A 13,984-nucleotide genomic window follows, 5' to 3' on the forward strand; every position below is an offset into this window, starting at 1 on the left:
AGCATTTCACTTCCAACTACTGAATTGGGGAGATGTGACAAAGAGATTCATCATCAGACAATCCATAAAAGGGTGGAAAAGGGGTCAGCCAAGTCAGGAGTGTAGACGTCCCGTCCCGTGTCACTAAAACTGATTTCTCACATCATATCCCTAACACCATTAACATGACACTCTCAATTTGAAGCAACACTACTGTCCACTGTAAATGCGGAAAAGAGAAAAAAAATGGAGATCTTCATTATTTCTGCAGAGATCCATCCCATACCACTCCCCCCGCCCCGCTGTACACTCAAACTGTGTATTAACATTGATTATCAGCATTACAGTGAAAAAATCCAGTTACGATTTTGGTGCATGAACAGTTATCGAACATAACCTCGAACAGCCGGATTTTTTTCAAATCGTTCGGGTTCGTCGAACGGCTCGAACACCGCCAAAACAGCTCGAATTTGAAATTGGCGAACAGTTAGATTCGAACACCGCTCATCTCTAGTAAGTAAAATAGCTTACACTCGCACTATCAATGGAAAAAGGGTAATAAAAAGTAGATTAGAACCGTGGAAGAGGAAAACCACAGTTCTATTTCTCTGGCCTACACCCGGCTCTTTTAAACAATCTGAACAATCAGGGAGAAAATATTACTGTTTTTCTTTACGGAAAAAATACCAAAAGCTGAATAATAGAGATTTTTTACCGTGGAACAGCAAAACCACAGTTATAATTTACTGGTGTATTTATACAAGACTTTTTAAAATATATATATATTTGCGGCTGAACAGTGAGCGACACACTCAAACTGTTTTTTTTTAGATACAAATGGCCCAAAAGTGGATAATACTGAGGTTTGAACCGTGGAACTGCAAAACCACACTTGTATTTCTCGGGCCTACACCAGACTATTTTCAACAGATATATTTGTGTCTGAACAATCAGGAGACACTATTATTTATTTTTTACGGAAAAAAATGCCAAAAGCAGGATAATAGAGATTTTTTACCGTGGAACAGCAAAACCACAGTTATAATTTACTGGTGTATACCAGACTTTTTAAAATATATATATATTTGCGGCTGAACAGTGAGCAACACACTCAAACTGTTTTTTTTTAGATACAAAAGGCACAAAATTGGATAGTACAGAGATTTCACCCGTGGAACTGCAAAACCAAACTTCTGTTTCTGTGGCCTATACCAGACTCTTTTCAACAGATATATTTGTGTCTGAAAAATCAGAGACACACTTTTTTTTTGGGGGGGGGGACACCAATAGGTTAATAAGACGAGTATTTGTACAGTGTGAAGGAGGATAAAAATAAGAGGATTTAGATGAAAAAAAAGGATTTTTCCTGGCCCCCGAGACCTGGATCTAAGTCCAGCAATTTCAGAAACAGGAGCACACAGGACAGTAATGCAGCGTTTGCTAGTATAACCCCACTGCGTCTCCTATACAGCTTGCCTGTCTGCCTGATATCTGGGATGGATATTAGTCCTGAGAAGGACTGTTTGTTTGATCTGGCAGCCTTTACAGACCCTACACTAACTATTTTGCAGGATAAATCTCTCCCTAGCTCAGCAGCGCTGTCCCTACACTGTCTAATCCGGAGCGACTGTGTCCAAGATGGCGGCGCCCGGTTTTAAATACTCAAGGTGACGCTGTGCGGCCAGCCAATCACTGTAATGCCCATAAACAACATGGCTGCGGCATTACAGTGACTGGCTGGCAATCCCTGCATGTTCATTGGCTCTGTAAAGAGCGCCAAACATGCAGGGCGGAGACCCGAGCTCCCGCCCGAGTAACCCGGAAATGATCGGTGCTCGCCGAACATCCCAAGTAGCGTGATGCTCGGGCGAGTACCGAGCAGTGTCGAGCATGCTCGCTCAACACTACTTACTGCCTTACCGCTATGCCATGTATATCTACGGATTAATAAGGCTATGTTCACATGTTGCGTTTTTGCTGCATTTTCTTTATGCAAATTTTAAGCTGAGTTTTGCAGTACCAGTAAAAGCTATGAGATTTCAGAAATCTCATGCACACACATTGTTTTTTTTTACCTGACTGAATTGGAAAACTGCTACGTTTTTGCAAGCTGCTTCTTCTTTCAGTGTTTTTTTCGGTGTTTTTGCAGCTTTTTTTCACCCATAGAAAGCAATGAGCAAGTGCAAAATTGCAGCAAAAAATGCAGGTATCAGATTTTGCTGCATTTTTGGTGCAGAAAACTCAGGAAGTTGCATCATGTTTTCTTGGGGGGGCACTAAACTTTATCAGCAAAACACAAGAGACAAATGTGACTGACAAAAACGCAGCAAAAAATTAAGCAAAACCAGCTTTTTGTAAGCAGCTTCTTTACTGCCAAGAGAGCAGGTTTTGCCTGCAGAAAAAAATGCAGCAAAAATGCAACATGTGAACATAGCCTATGACTGATTGAATTGAATACAGCATCAGTACTACAGGAACTTATCCTCGACTCCTTGCCTGGTGCCTTTTCTATGATGCATTAGGCTCACGAGCTTCATTCAGCGGGAGTCCGACCATAAGTGGTCAGTGCAGCACGGGAACGACAGGACGTACAGTAAGTGATTTTTTTATGTATAACTCTTCTGTAACTAATTATAGAATATATTCATATGAAATATTTGTATGTCTAATTAAATATTTGTTATGGACATGGGGGAGTGGCTAATTTATTTATATTTTTATTTGGTGGGGGAAAAGTGGCCAATAGAGCACACAGGGATTGGCTTATACATTTTTATTTTTGAGGGGGGTATGCACATTTTGTTAAAGTGGAATAGTGCAATCACAGAGCATCCCAATACAAATGGAGATGCATGCTACTATTTTAAATAGTTCCAATGAATGAGGTAGGAAGAAGTGAAGATGCGACACTCACCAATATAGTAAATTCTAGTCCTTTATTTCATTATATTAAAAATACGCACTATTCACACAAGGAATCGAGCAGGAAGTGAAAACAGGCAAAGGCTGATTCACGTATCCATACGCTAGCCCTGTAGAAACGTGTGGATACAGGAATCATCAGTTACTGATTTTCATCTCTCACTGTTTTCCCTTTGTGATTAGAGCTTTTATTTTAAAGTCATGAAAAAATTACTGAATTTTACACTATTGGTCAGGGCCGCACCTTCTCCACTTCTGCATGCCTTATTTACATTGACGGCCAGAATGGGAATTTTTTAAAATCATGAAGCATACTGTATATCTGTGATCTTGTTATTTTCTAGGGTATGATGATCTATTGAAAAAGTGAGGGAAATAACATGTCTGTGAGGTTGTGGTTAATGCATGTTGACATTAGGGTCTGACCAGATGAAGAGGAAAAGAAAGTAAGCAACTCTTAGATATTAAGAAAGTAAGCAACTCTTAGATATTAGAAAAGTTAGATATAACTTTTAAGCAACTATAACTTTTAAGCAACTATAACTTTTAAGTAAGCAACTCTTAGATATTAGAAAAGTTAGATATTAGAAAAGTAAGCAACTCTTAGATATTAGAAAAAACTTTTTGACAGTTAGGGTGATTAATGAGTGGAACAGGCTGCCACGAGAGGTGGTGAGTTCCCCTTCAATGGACGTCTTCAAACAGAGGCTGGACAGACATCTGTCTGAGATGATCTAGTGAATCCTGCTTTGAGCAGGGGGTTGGACCAGATGACCCAGGAGGTCCCTTCCAACTCTACCATTCTATGATTAATCAGATGAGACATCATTGCAAAGTTACTGGACATTAATATGTCTTCTGTATGTCCTACAAAGATATGAAGGGTAGTAACAGTCTTGTTTATGAAACCACCTCCATTATTATGTATAGGGCCATACCTTATTATATAGTGTCCTTCTTTTTTATGTATAGCACCACCCATTGTTAGTGCTCGCCCCTATTGTGTATAGTGCCATTACTTTGTTACATACATGTACTCCATTATTATACATAGCACTGTCTATTAGTGCATAATGTCCTCCCTTATTACGTAGAGTGATGTCCATTAATACATAGTGTTCTCCCTTATTAGCTAGTGACATTCATTATTTCATACTGTCTGCACTTATCTTAATATAGCTTTCTCTCTCTTATTACATAGACTCCTTGATTATCATATATAATGCGGTCCATTATTACATAGTAGCTTCCATTAGTATATATAGGGCCATCCATTATTACATAGTGTCCTCATTGATCCCCCAATTCTCCCATTTAAACACTACCCAGTTCTCAACTGGTCTCTATTTTTTGCTGCATCAAAGAAGTTTCTGTCACAGAAGTAAGGAGTAAACCACAACATTTAAGTAATTACAATTAAGATATATAATTTAAGTATTATGGCAGCATGTGAATACAAAGAAAGAAAAACTATTGTTCTGGTCTATCACAGCCTGAGTCCTGTTAATGTAGTAGTGTGTCCAGAAAGCTGACAAAAAAAAACATATACTCACCTCTCTGACGGCGATCGGTTATCTGGGGGACTTTAGCATTTAAGAACCTGTTGTGCAGTAGTGGAAATCTAATTTAATATACAGTATATGAAACTTTACATTTCTTCTAAAAAGTCATCTTAGTATAGCAAATATCCTTGTATGACTTCAAGCTGGGTTCCCTTACTTACAAGCCTTTCCATCTAGCACTTACCATGAGATCAATTACTTGTTCATCTCTCCCCTACTGTCCAAATAACCCATGAGCAAATGTAATTATGTAAAGTAAATTGCAATATTATTTTGTAGTTAATTCAGGATACAGCACTCAAGATGATGGTGCGTTACGGAAGAAGTTAAGCCACACTCCAGAGAAGTGAAAAATATATTATTATTTACGAATTGAATTTACACTCTCAAGGATGTTCTAACAAGCACTAGAACATCGTAAGTAGCTAAGAAAAGTAAAAATTATACAAAATAAAATGTATTTCTCAAAGAAAAACACAAATTAGAATTAATTATAAGAATTGACATTAAGCTAAAAGTGCAAAGCTGCAAAGTAACAGATTACAATAAATTACAGTTTGAATGTGCATGGAAAATTGATTAGTTTTGTAAATAATTTGCTTAAATAATGCATTATAAGTAGTGATGAGCAAACGTGTTCGCCACTGCTCGGTACTCGCCTGAGCATCACTGTGCTCGATGAGCACGGCGAGTATTTCCGGGTTGCTCGGGTGGGGACTCGGGTCCCCTCCCTGCAAGTTTGGCACTCTTTAGAGAGCCAATGAACATGTAGGGATTGCCTGCCACAAACTGTAATGCCGTAGCCATGTTGGTTGTGGGCATTACAGTGAATGGCTGGCCGTACAGCATTATCAGATCTATATAAGACCTGGCGCCGCTGAGCTCGTCACAGTCTAACCTGGAAACAGGCAGAGTAAGGAGAGGTGCTGCTGTGTCAGGGAGAGATTTGCTTCTTTTTAGTTACTATAGGTATTCCCAACATATATACAGTACATATCCATCTGAACGAACAGTCCTTCTGAGGACTAATCCAGCTGCATATATTCAGTGGTAATAGCAGGAGGCAGGCAGGCAGTGTATGTGACAGACTGCAGTGCATATAGTGCAAGAGGCTCCATTGAACGTCCTGTTAGTATAGGTATTCCACAACATATATATATATAATTCCATCTGAACTAACAGTCCTTCTGAGGACTAATCCAGCTGCATATAATCAGTGCTAGGCAGGCAGGCAGTGCATGTGGCATACTGCTGTGTATGATACAGCAGCAAAGGCTCCAGTGAACGTCCTGTCTTCTGCTGCTGTAATAATTACAGATATTTGTAGATATAGCCTCAGATACCAGGGTCCAGGGCAATTTTTTTTTTAGCTTAATTCTGGTTATTTGCATAAAAAGCTAACCAGAGTACACCATTTTTCTGCTTCATTTGCTTGTTCTCACTGCAGAATAAAGCCAGATCTTTACGCCGCGGACGCCGGACCGGGATCCCGGCGGTGAGGGGATCGGCGTCTCTGCCCGGCAGGAGGCAGAGACGCCAACGCTACACAAACATTTCATCCATTTTTATTTCGTTGCAGTGTGTCGGTCAAGCTGTTCACACTAGGTCTCTGAGTAGAATAGAATTAGTAAATTACGGTTCTTGGTCAGACATATCACCTATAAGATTGTTCCAAAATCAGCCAGTTCTTCCATTTTCATTTCGTTGCAGTGTCTCGGTCAAGCAATTCACACTAGGTCTCTATGTAGTGATGGTGCATGCAGAGGCCGAAGACGTGGCCGTGAGCAAGCTGAAATTGTGCCACAACAAACACCCACATCTTCTCGCTCGACCTTCCTGTCCCAATTACTAGGGGACCGCAGTCCACCACTATTAAACCCAGTGCAGTGTCAAAAGGTTGTTGGTTGGATAGCAGATAATGCTTCTAGTCACTTTGCCACCACCACCACCACCCTGTTTTCCGCACGGTCAAGTCTCAGTAGCCATGAGTCTGGACCGCATATTCCTCACCCTGATCCTCTTTCCTCCCTCCATGCCGAGTGCCCGGAGACAACTGATCTCACACTTGGACACTCAGAAGAGCTGTTCTCTTTTCCATTTGTAGATTCAGGACTCTTGCCCGGCCAGCTTCAAACGAGCCAAGAGGAAAATGCATGCATCGATGCCTAAATATTGGAGCAGCCAACAAAGTCACACGAAGGCGACGGTGAGAAAGTGCAATTACAGTCGCAAGAGGTGGATGATGATGATGACGATGAGACACAATTGCCAGAAAGTCAAGAAGAGGACCAGGGTGCGGAAGTGAAAGACGAGGTGGTGGATGATATAGTAACTGACCCAACCTGGCATGGGGACATACAGAGCGAGGACAGCAGCACATGGGGAGGAAGGCATAGCACCACAACAGGCAGGAAGAAGCAGTTTGGTGGCCACAGACACAAGCGAGAAATCATTCCTCATAATGCCAACACAACGGAAGATGCCAGTACAACTGTTAGGTCTTTCCGAGTCTGGTTATTTTTTAAAGACTATGCAGATAACTCCAAAAAGGCCATTTGCACCACCCGCCAGGCCAGCATCAGCAGGGGTAGCAAAACTAGCAGCAAAGCACCCGACTAAGTGGGTCGAACCCCAGGGTCCAGCAACAGTGTCTGCGGGTGACACCACTGCTTGTTCCGCTGTTGTGCAACTAGCACCATCAGCAAACACGTCCACGTCTTTGTCCCAGCACAGCATTCAGTTGTCCCTGCCCCAGTCCTTGGAATGCAAGCGCATATACGCAGTCAACAGCCCATAAGCCACACTGCTAAATTCACACATTTCACGAATGCTTGCGCTCGAAATGTTGCCTTTTAGGCTTGTGGAGACGGAAGCTTTCTGCAGCCTGATGGTACTCGGTACTCGGTCCCCATCCGCCACTATTTCTCCCAGTGTGCCATCCCCGCATTACACGATCACGTGTCCCACAACATTAGACGTGCCCTCAACAACGCAGTTACTGGGAAAGTCCACCTAACCACAGACACGTGGATAAGTGCTTGTGGGCAGGGACGGTACATCTTGCTGATGGCACACTGGGTTAATATAGTGGAAGCCGGGACCCAGTCAGACCTTGGGAGGGAACACATCCTCCCGACGCCGAGGATTGCGGGCCCTGGGTCAATCAGAGTTTCCCCCACATTCTTCAGCTCTTGCACCTCCTCCTCCTCTTCAGCCTCCATCTCCGAAATTACCACATCAGTCGCAAGATGGAAACACTGCTGCACTGCCTTGGCCAAGCGGCAATAGGCTGTGCTAAAGCTAATATGCTTAGGTGACAAACCGCACAATGCTGAAGAGTTGTGGACAGCTCTGAAAGAGCAGGCAGATCTGTGACTGACACCGCTGACCCTACAGCCAGGCATGGTCGGGTGTGACAATGGCCGGAACCTGGTGGCGGCTCTGAGACGAGGTGAGGTCACACACATACCATGCCTGGCCCATGTGCTTAACCTTTGTTAAAACCTATCTGGATCTGCTGGTTCTGCTTGCCAAAGTACGCCACCTGTGTGCCCATTTTAGAAAGTCAGCTACAGCTTCCACCGCCCTTGCTGTGCTTCAGCAGCGTATGCAGATTCCAGGTCACCAACTGATCTGCGATGTCCTCATGCATTGAAACTCTACATTGCAGATGTTGGGAAGGATTTGTGAGCAGAAGAGGGCAGTTGTTGACAACCAGCATCAGCAAGGCCGTCGGTATTCAGTTCAGACTCCACACATAAAACCTCAGGTGTGGACATGGATGTCAGACATATGTACCATCCTCCAAAACTTTGAGGACTCCACCAAGATGCTGAGCGGCAATGACGCCATAATTAGCGCCACCATTCCGCTTCTCTGTCTTCTGAAACGCGCTCTGCTCACAATTAAAGAGGATGCATTGAAGGCGGAGCACGATGAGATGGAACAAGGAACCATACAGGTTGATTCCACACAGCCCAGCCTCATCTAATCCCAACATGGATTGGGTGACAATGAGGAAGAGGAGGAGGTGGAGGAAGAGCAGGAGCTAGTTTCCTGCGCTATAGACGGTACTACTTGCACAACTGTCATACCGTCTGTTGAGCTTGGATGGCCTGAGGACAGAGAGGAGGAAGAGGAGGAGGAGGAGGAGAGCATAGTCAGTCATCCTCTTGGTGAGGACATGGAAGTCTTGCCTCTTGGCTGTCTGGCACACATGGCTGATGTTACGCTGCCTTTCCCGTGACCCTCGCATTGTCCAAATTTTGGGTGGCAGTCATTATTGGTTGGTGACACTTGTAGACCCACGCTACAAATAGAGCTTTCTGTCTCTTATTCCCACCCAAATGGGGCAGTATGAGAAGGCCCTTGTTGCGGAATTATTAAAAAAATTCCCATCTGAAAATGGTGGCAACAGAGGTCACAGTTCATTGCACAACCAAGGAGTACAGGCGAGAGAGACATAAATGCAATTGAACAGAGGCAGAGGAACACTGTCAATTTCTGGGACATATTTTTCAGACCCTCCCAGCGCACAAGCCCTGATTCGTGGGGTACTCTTCCAAGGAGGGAAAAGTTGCGCAAGATGCTGAGGGAGTACCTTGCCGACCGTACCAACGTCCTCCGTGATTACTCTGTGTCTTATAATTATTGGGTATCCAAGCTGGATACGTGGAATGAACTGGCTCTCTATGCCTTAGAGGTCCTGGCCTGCCCTGCTGCTAGCGTTTTGTCACAGCAGATTTTTAGTGCCGCTGGTGGAATTATAAACAATAAGCGCATCTGCCTGTCAACTGAAAATGCTGACAGGCTAACTCTTATAAAAATGAACAAAGGCTGGATTGGGCCAGGCTTCTCAACACCACCGGATGATAGCAGCGTGACATAAACTCAAATACACTGTCATTTTTTTTGGGGGGAGGTCTAACTCTATTCCCGTGCACCTCTGTCTTTACAATCAGACTTGGGTATACGCTTCCTGATTTTGTCTATTTGCTTTTCTCCTCCTTCTCCGCATCCTCATCCACCACCATATCACCACCATATGTACTACGTCTTTTGCAAAGATCATTGGAGTTCCTCCAAATTTTTGGCAGCCATTGCTTCACTGCATAGGCAAACAGTATGGGAGACACACTTCTTAATAATGGTAACATTGTTTTCAGGAGAACCTCCGACCTCTACGTCTCTTGCAAGGGGCATTGGAGTTCCTTCTAATTTTTGACAGCCATTGCAGTCTTTGCATAGGCAAATAATATGGGAGACCCTCTCCTTTCTAAGGGGAATATGTCGTTACTGAGTCCCACCTCTATGTGTCTTTAAATTGTTAGGCTGTGTGCCCACTATGCGTTTTTTAAGCATTTCCGCAGCGGCAATTCCCCCCACTGAGAGTTAGGCCACGACCCCACTATCAGTATTTGGTCAGTATTTTTTCTCAGGTGTGGGAGCCAAAACCAGGAGTGGGTGATAAATGCAGAATTGGTGACTTGTTTCTATTATACCTTTTCTCTGATTGTTCCTCATCTGGTTTTGGCTCCCACTCCTGAGAAAAAATACTGACCGAATACTGACCAAATACTGATAGTGGGGTCGTGGTTTTAAAGAAATGCTCTAAATGGGTTGTTCTTCTCCTACCTAATGTAGAGTTGTGTGAGGCATGTTCTGTCTGCTCAACTCTGTAAAGTATCATCACCTGGGTCTTATTGATGGGCAGGGTCAAATGATTGGTATTCCCATGCTAGCTATTGGTGGGGTCAAGCCTATGACAGAGGTGAAGCAAAAGGAAAGGTGAAAGAAATGATTATTTAAACCCTTATGGTTTCCTAGTTCGGCAATTAATTACACAGCAATTTATTTCTGTTAAGTTTTACATTTTGATAGTCACAACTTTTTTTTTATTTTTCACATTTTTTATGGTATTCAAAAAAGAAGTTTTAATTTATTGGTCAGAAAGTTGTTAAATGTCTCTACTTGTTAAATCAGAGTTATATTTTTATAAAACAGCTTGCACAGGATCATTCCTATGCCTTCATAGCAGGGAAATAACTAACATAACATACACTATGAGAAGAGGCTAATATTGACATTTACTAGGGATTACTTATGGATGTCTGTGTATTTAATATACACAGGTTATGCTAGCAGAGGACAAAGTTAAAATAATAAAGAAAATCATTTCATGTTATAAAAGAAATAGTGTAAAGTAGAAATTTATTTCAAGTGAAAAAAGTGAAAAGAAAACACTCACAATGCTAAAACAATGGTGAAGGCATAAAAAAAAATATGGAAAAACATTTCTCTTTATCATCATCATCAACTTGTAAAAATGTTATGTTACAATATGTATACCTCAAAATAATGTAAACTTTTCCTAAAGGGAAGTAAAGTCACATATTGGAGCTACTCCAGTATGTAGTTACTCCGTAGGACATTGCCGAATCAGAGGCCAGACACAGGACAAACTGACTTGTTCTGCCAAATTAAAATGAACGTCCTCATCAGGGGTTAAGCCAGAATCTCATTTTACAGGGCTTCAGATGAAAACCCAACGGAGCACGTAAGTGCAAGCAACGGTGTGGCCTCCCTTTCTGGGCATTACCTTTATATAGCTTCCCATTACTGGGTGTCCATAGTTTGGCCCTGGTCTTGCTTGGCCTTTATTCACATTTAGGTGATTTTTGACGCATGATAAAGTTTTAATACTAGATATTAAAACTGTCCCGATTGGATACACCTTGACGCTGGTGGGATGGCTTTTACACTTTTTTTTAATCAAAAACAATGTTTACTAAGTACCCCATGTTATTTAAATGCGGTTTTACTTTTGTTTACTCACAGCAGGGTATATGTTCATTTTGTTTCTATCTTAGGTTTTGTCTGGTTAATAACCAGTGTGAACATGCTCCTACATGTTGCATGTATACCAGCTTATATTCCAGTTAATTTCTTTCGGTTTTGCCTGTTGACAAAATGCAATAAGAATAATTAAAAATATATATATGTAGTTATCAGAATATGGAAAAGCAAAAAAAAATCCGATGAAAACAGACCCTCAAGAGGTTAATAGAATTATGGGTCCGATTTAACATAATTAATGTTGTGGATAAAATTTGATTTCCATCAGTTCACACTACAATGGGCTAGATTAGATATGGACAGCATGTCTAAGGCTATGTGCCCACGTTGCGGACCTGAAGCATATTTTTTACGCTTCTCCCTGGCGGGAAAATCGCATGCGGATATTACATGCGGTTTTCCCGCCAGGTAGAAGCGTTTGTGAGGCGTCTTTGCATGCATTTCCGCATGCGGGTTATCAAGCACTTCTCCAAGCATCACTTGGAAAAGTGCTTGACAACTTGTTCAGAATGGTAAAAAATAAAAAAATAAACTTTATACTCACCTTCTGATGCATTCTCTGCCCCGTCCGGAGGCTTGAGCGGCTCACGCTGTTGTGTGCAGGACCTGCGGTGACGTCATTGAGTCATGTGGTGGGTCACATGACTCAATGACGTGGCAGGTCCTTCAGACAACAGCGCGACGGAGGGAAAACATCAGAAGATAAGTATAAACTTTATTTTATTCTTTTTTTTACAGGTTCTTTGGTACCCAGGTCTGGATGAGAGTCTCCTCTCATCCAGACTTGGGTACCATCCACACATTGATTCCGCTGCGCTTCCGCAAAATTAATGAACATGCTGCGGATTTTTGACCGCAGCATATACGCTGCGGAAAAATCCGCAGCATGGGCATTGACATTGCGGAATGCCATTGGGGACCATGGGGTGCGGATATACATGCATTTTTCAAGCATTTACGCTGCAGAAATACCCTACCATCATTATATATGGTTCACAGTTCACATTGCTTGGTTTTCTGTCTTGTTTGCATTCTGTGCAATTTAAGGGTGTGGCATCCCCTTTGTTGAGCTGATTAGTATATGTGTAGCTTACCACGGGCCTAGGTGGTCTGGAGTTGGGACCCGGTCCTATTTGTCTACCCTTTTATATGCATTACTTCAACTTTGATATACAGTAAGGTTTTTAATATAGACAGTATAGGTACGTCCCAATTTAGGGTCACCTTGCCGCTGGTGGGACGCTTGTATACTTTTTTTGATCAAAAATAGTTCACTAAGTACCCTATATTTATTATGCAACTTTGCGTTACATTTATATATAATGATGGTAGGGTATGAGATATATTTTTTGTCTTCTGTAGGTTTTGCTTCTTTTTGCTAGTGTGAACATGCTCCTATTTCTTGCATGTCTACCATCTTAGACCTCAGTTCACATTGCTTGGTTTTCTGTCTTGTTTGCATTCTGTGCAATTTAAGGGTGTGGCATCCCCTTTGTTGAGCTGATTAGTATATGTGTAGCTTACCACGGGCCTAGGTGGTCTGGAGTTGGGACCCGATCCTATTTGTCTACCCTTTTATATGCATTACTTCAACTTTGATATACAGTAAGGTTTTTAATATAGACAGTATAGGTACGTCCCAATTTAGGGTCACCTTGCCGCTGGTGGGACGCTTGTATACTTTTTTTGATCAAAAATAGTTCACTAAGTACCCTATATTTATTATGCAACTTTGCGTTACATTTATATATAATGATGGTAGGGTATGAGATATATTTTTTGTCTTCTGTAGGTTTTGCTTCTTTTTGCTAGTGTGAACATGCTCCTATTTCTTGCATGTCTACCATCTTAGACCTCAGTTCACATTGCTTGGTTTTCTGTCTTGTTTGCATTCTGTGCAATTTAAGGGTGTGGCATCCCCTTTGTTGAGCTGATTAGTATATGTGTAGCTTACCACGGGCCTAGGTGGTCTGGAGTTGGGACCCGGTGCTATTTGTCTACCCTTTTATATGCATTACTTCAACTTTGATATACAGTAAGGTTTTTAATATAGACAGTATAGGTACGTCCCAATTTAGGGTCACCTTGCCGCTGGTGGGACGCTTGTATACTTTTTTTGATCAAAAATAGTTCACTAAGTACCCTATATTTATTATGCAACTTTGCGTTACATTTATATATAATGATGGTAGGGTATGAGATATATTTTTTGTCTTCTGTAGGTTTTGCTTCTTTTTGCTAGTGTGAACATGCTCCTATTTCTTGCATGTCTACCATCTTAGACCTCAGTTCACATTGCTTGGTTTTCTGTGCTCGCCAGAGGTAGCCTGACTGCCATTAGGTACCGAGATGAGATCCTCAGACCCCTTGTGAGACCATATGCTGGTGCAGTTGGCCCTGGGTTCCTCCTAATGCAGGACAATGCCAGACCTCATGTGACTGGAGTGTGTCAGCAGTTCCTGCAACATGAAGGCATTGAAGCTATGGACTGGCCCGCCTGTTCCCCAGACCTGAATCCGATTGAGCACATCTGGGACATCATGTCTCGCTCCATCCACCAATGTCATGTTGCACCACAGACTGTCCAGGAGTTGGCGGATGCTTTAATCCAGGTCTAGGAGGAGATCCCACAGGAGACCATCCGCAACCTCATCAGGAGCATGCCC

Source organism: Phyllobates terribilis, unplaced genomic scaffold, assembly GCF_046119375.1.
Source record: "Phyllobates terribilis strain yellow unplaced genomic scaffold, ASM4611937v1 Scaffold_3__8_contigs__length_932513732, whole genome shotgun sequence".
NCBI lineage: Eukaryota > Metazoa > Chordata > Amphibia > Anura > Dendrobatidae > Phyllobates > Phyllobates terribilis.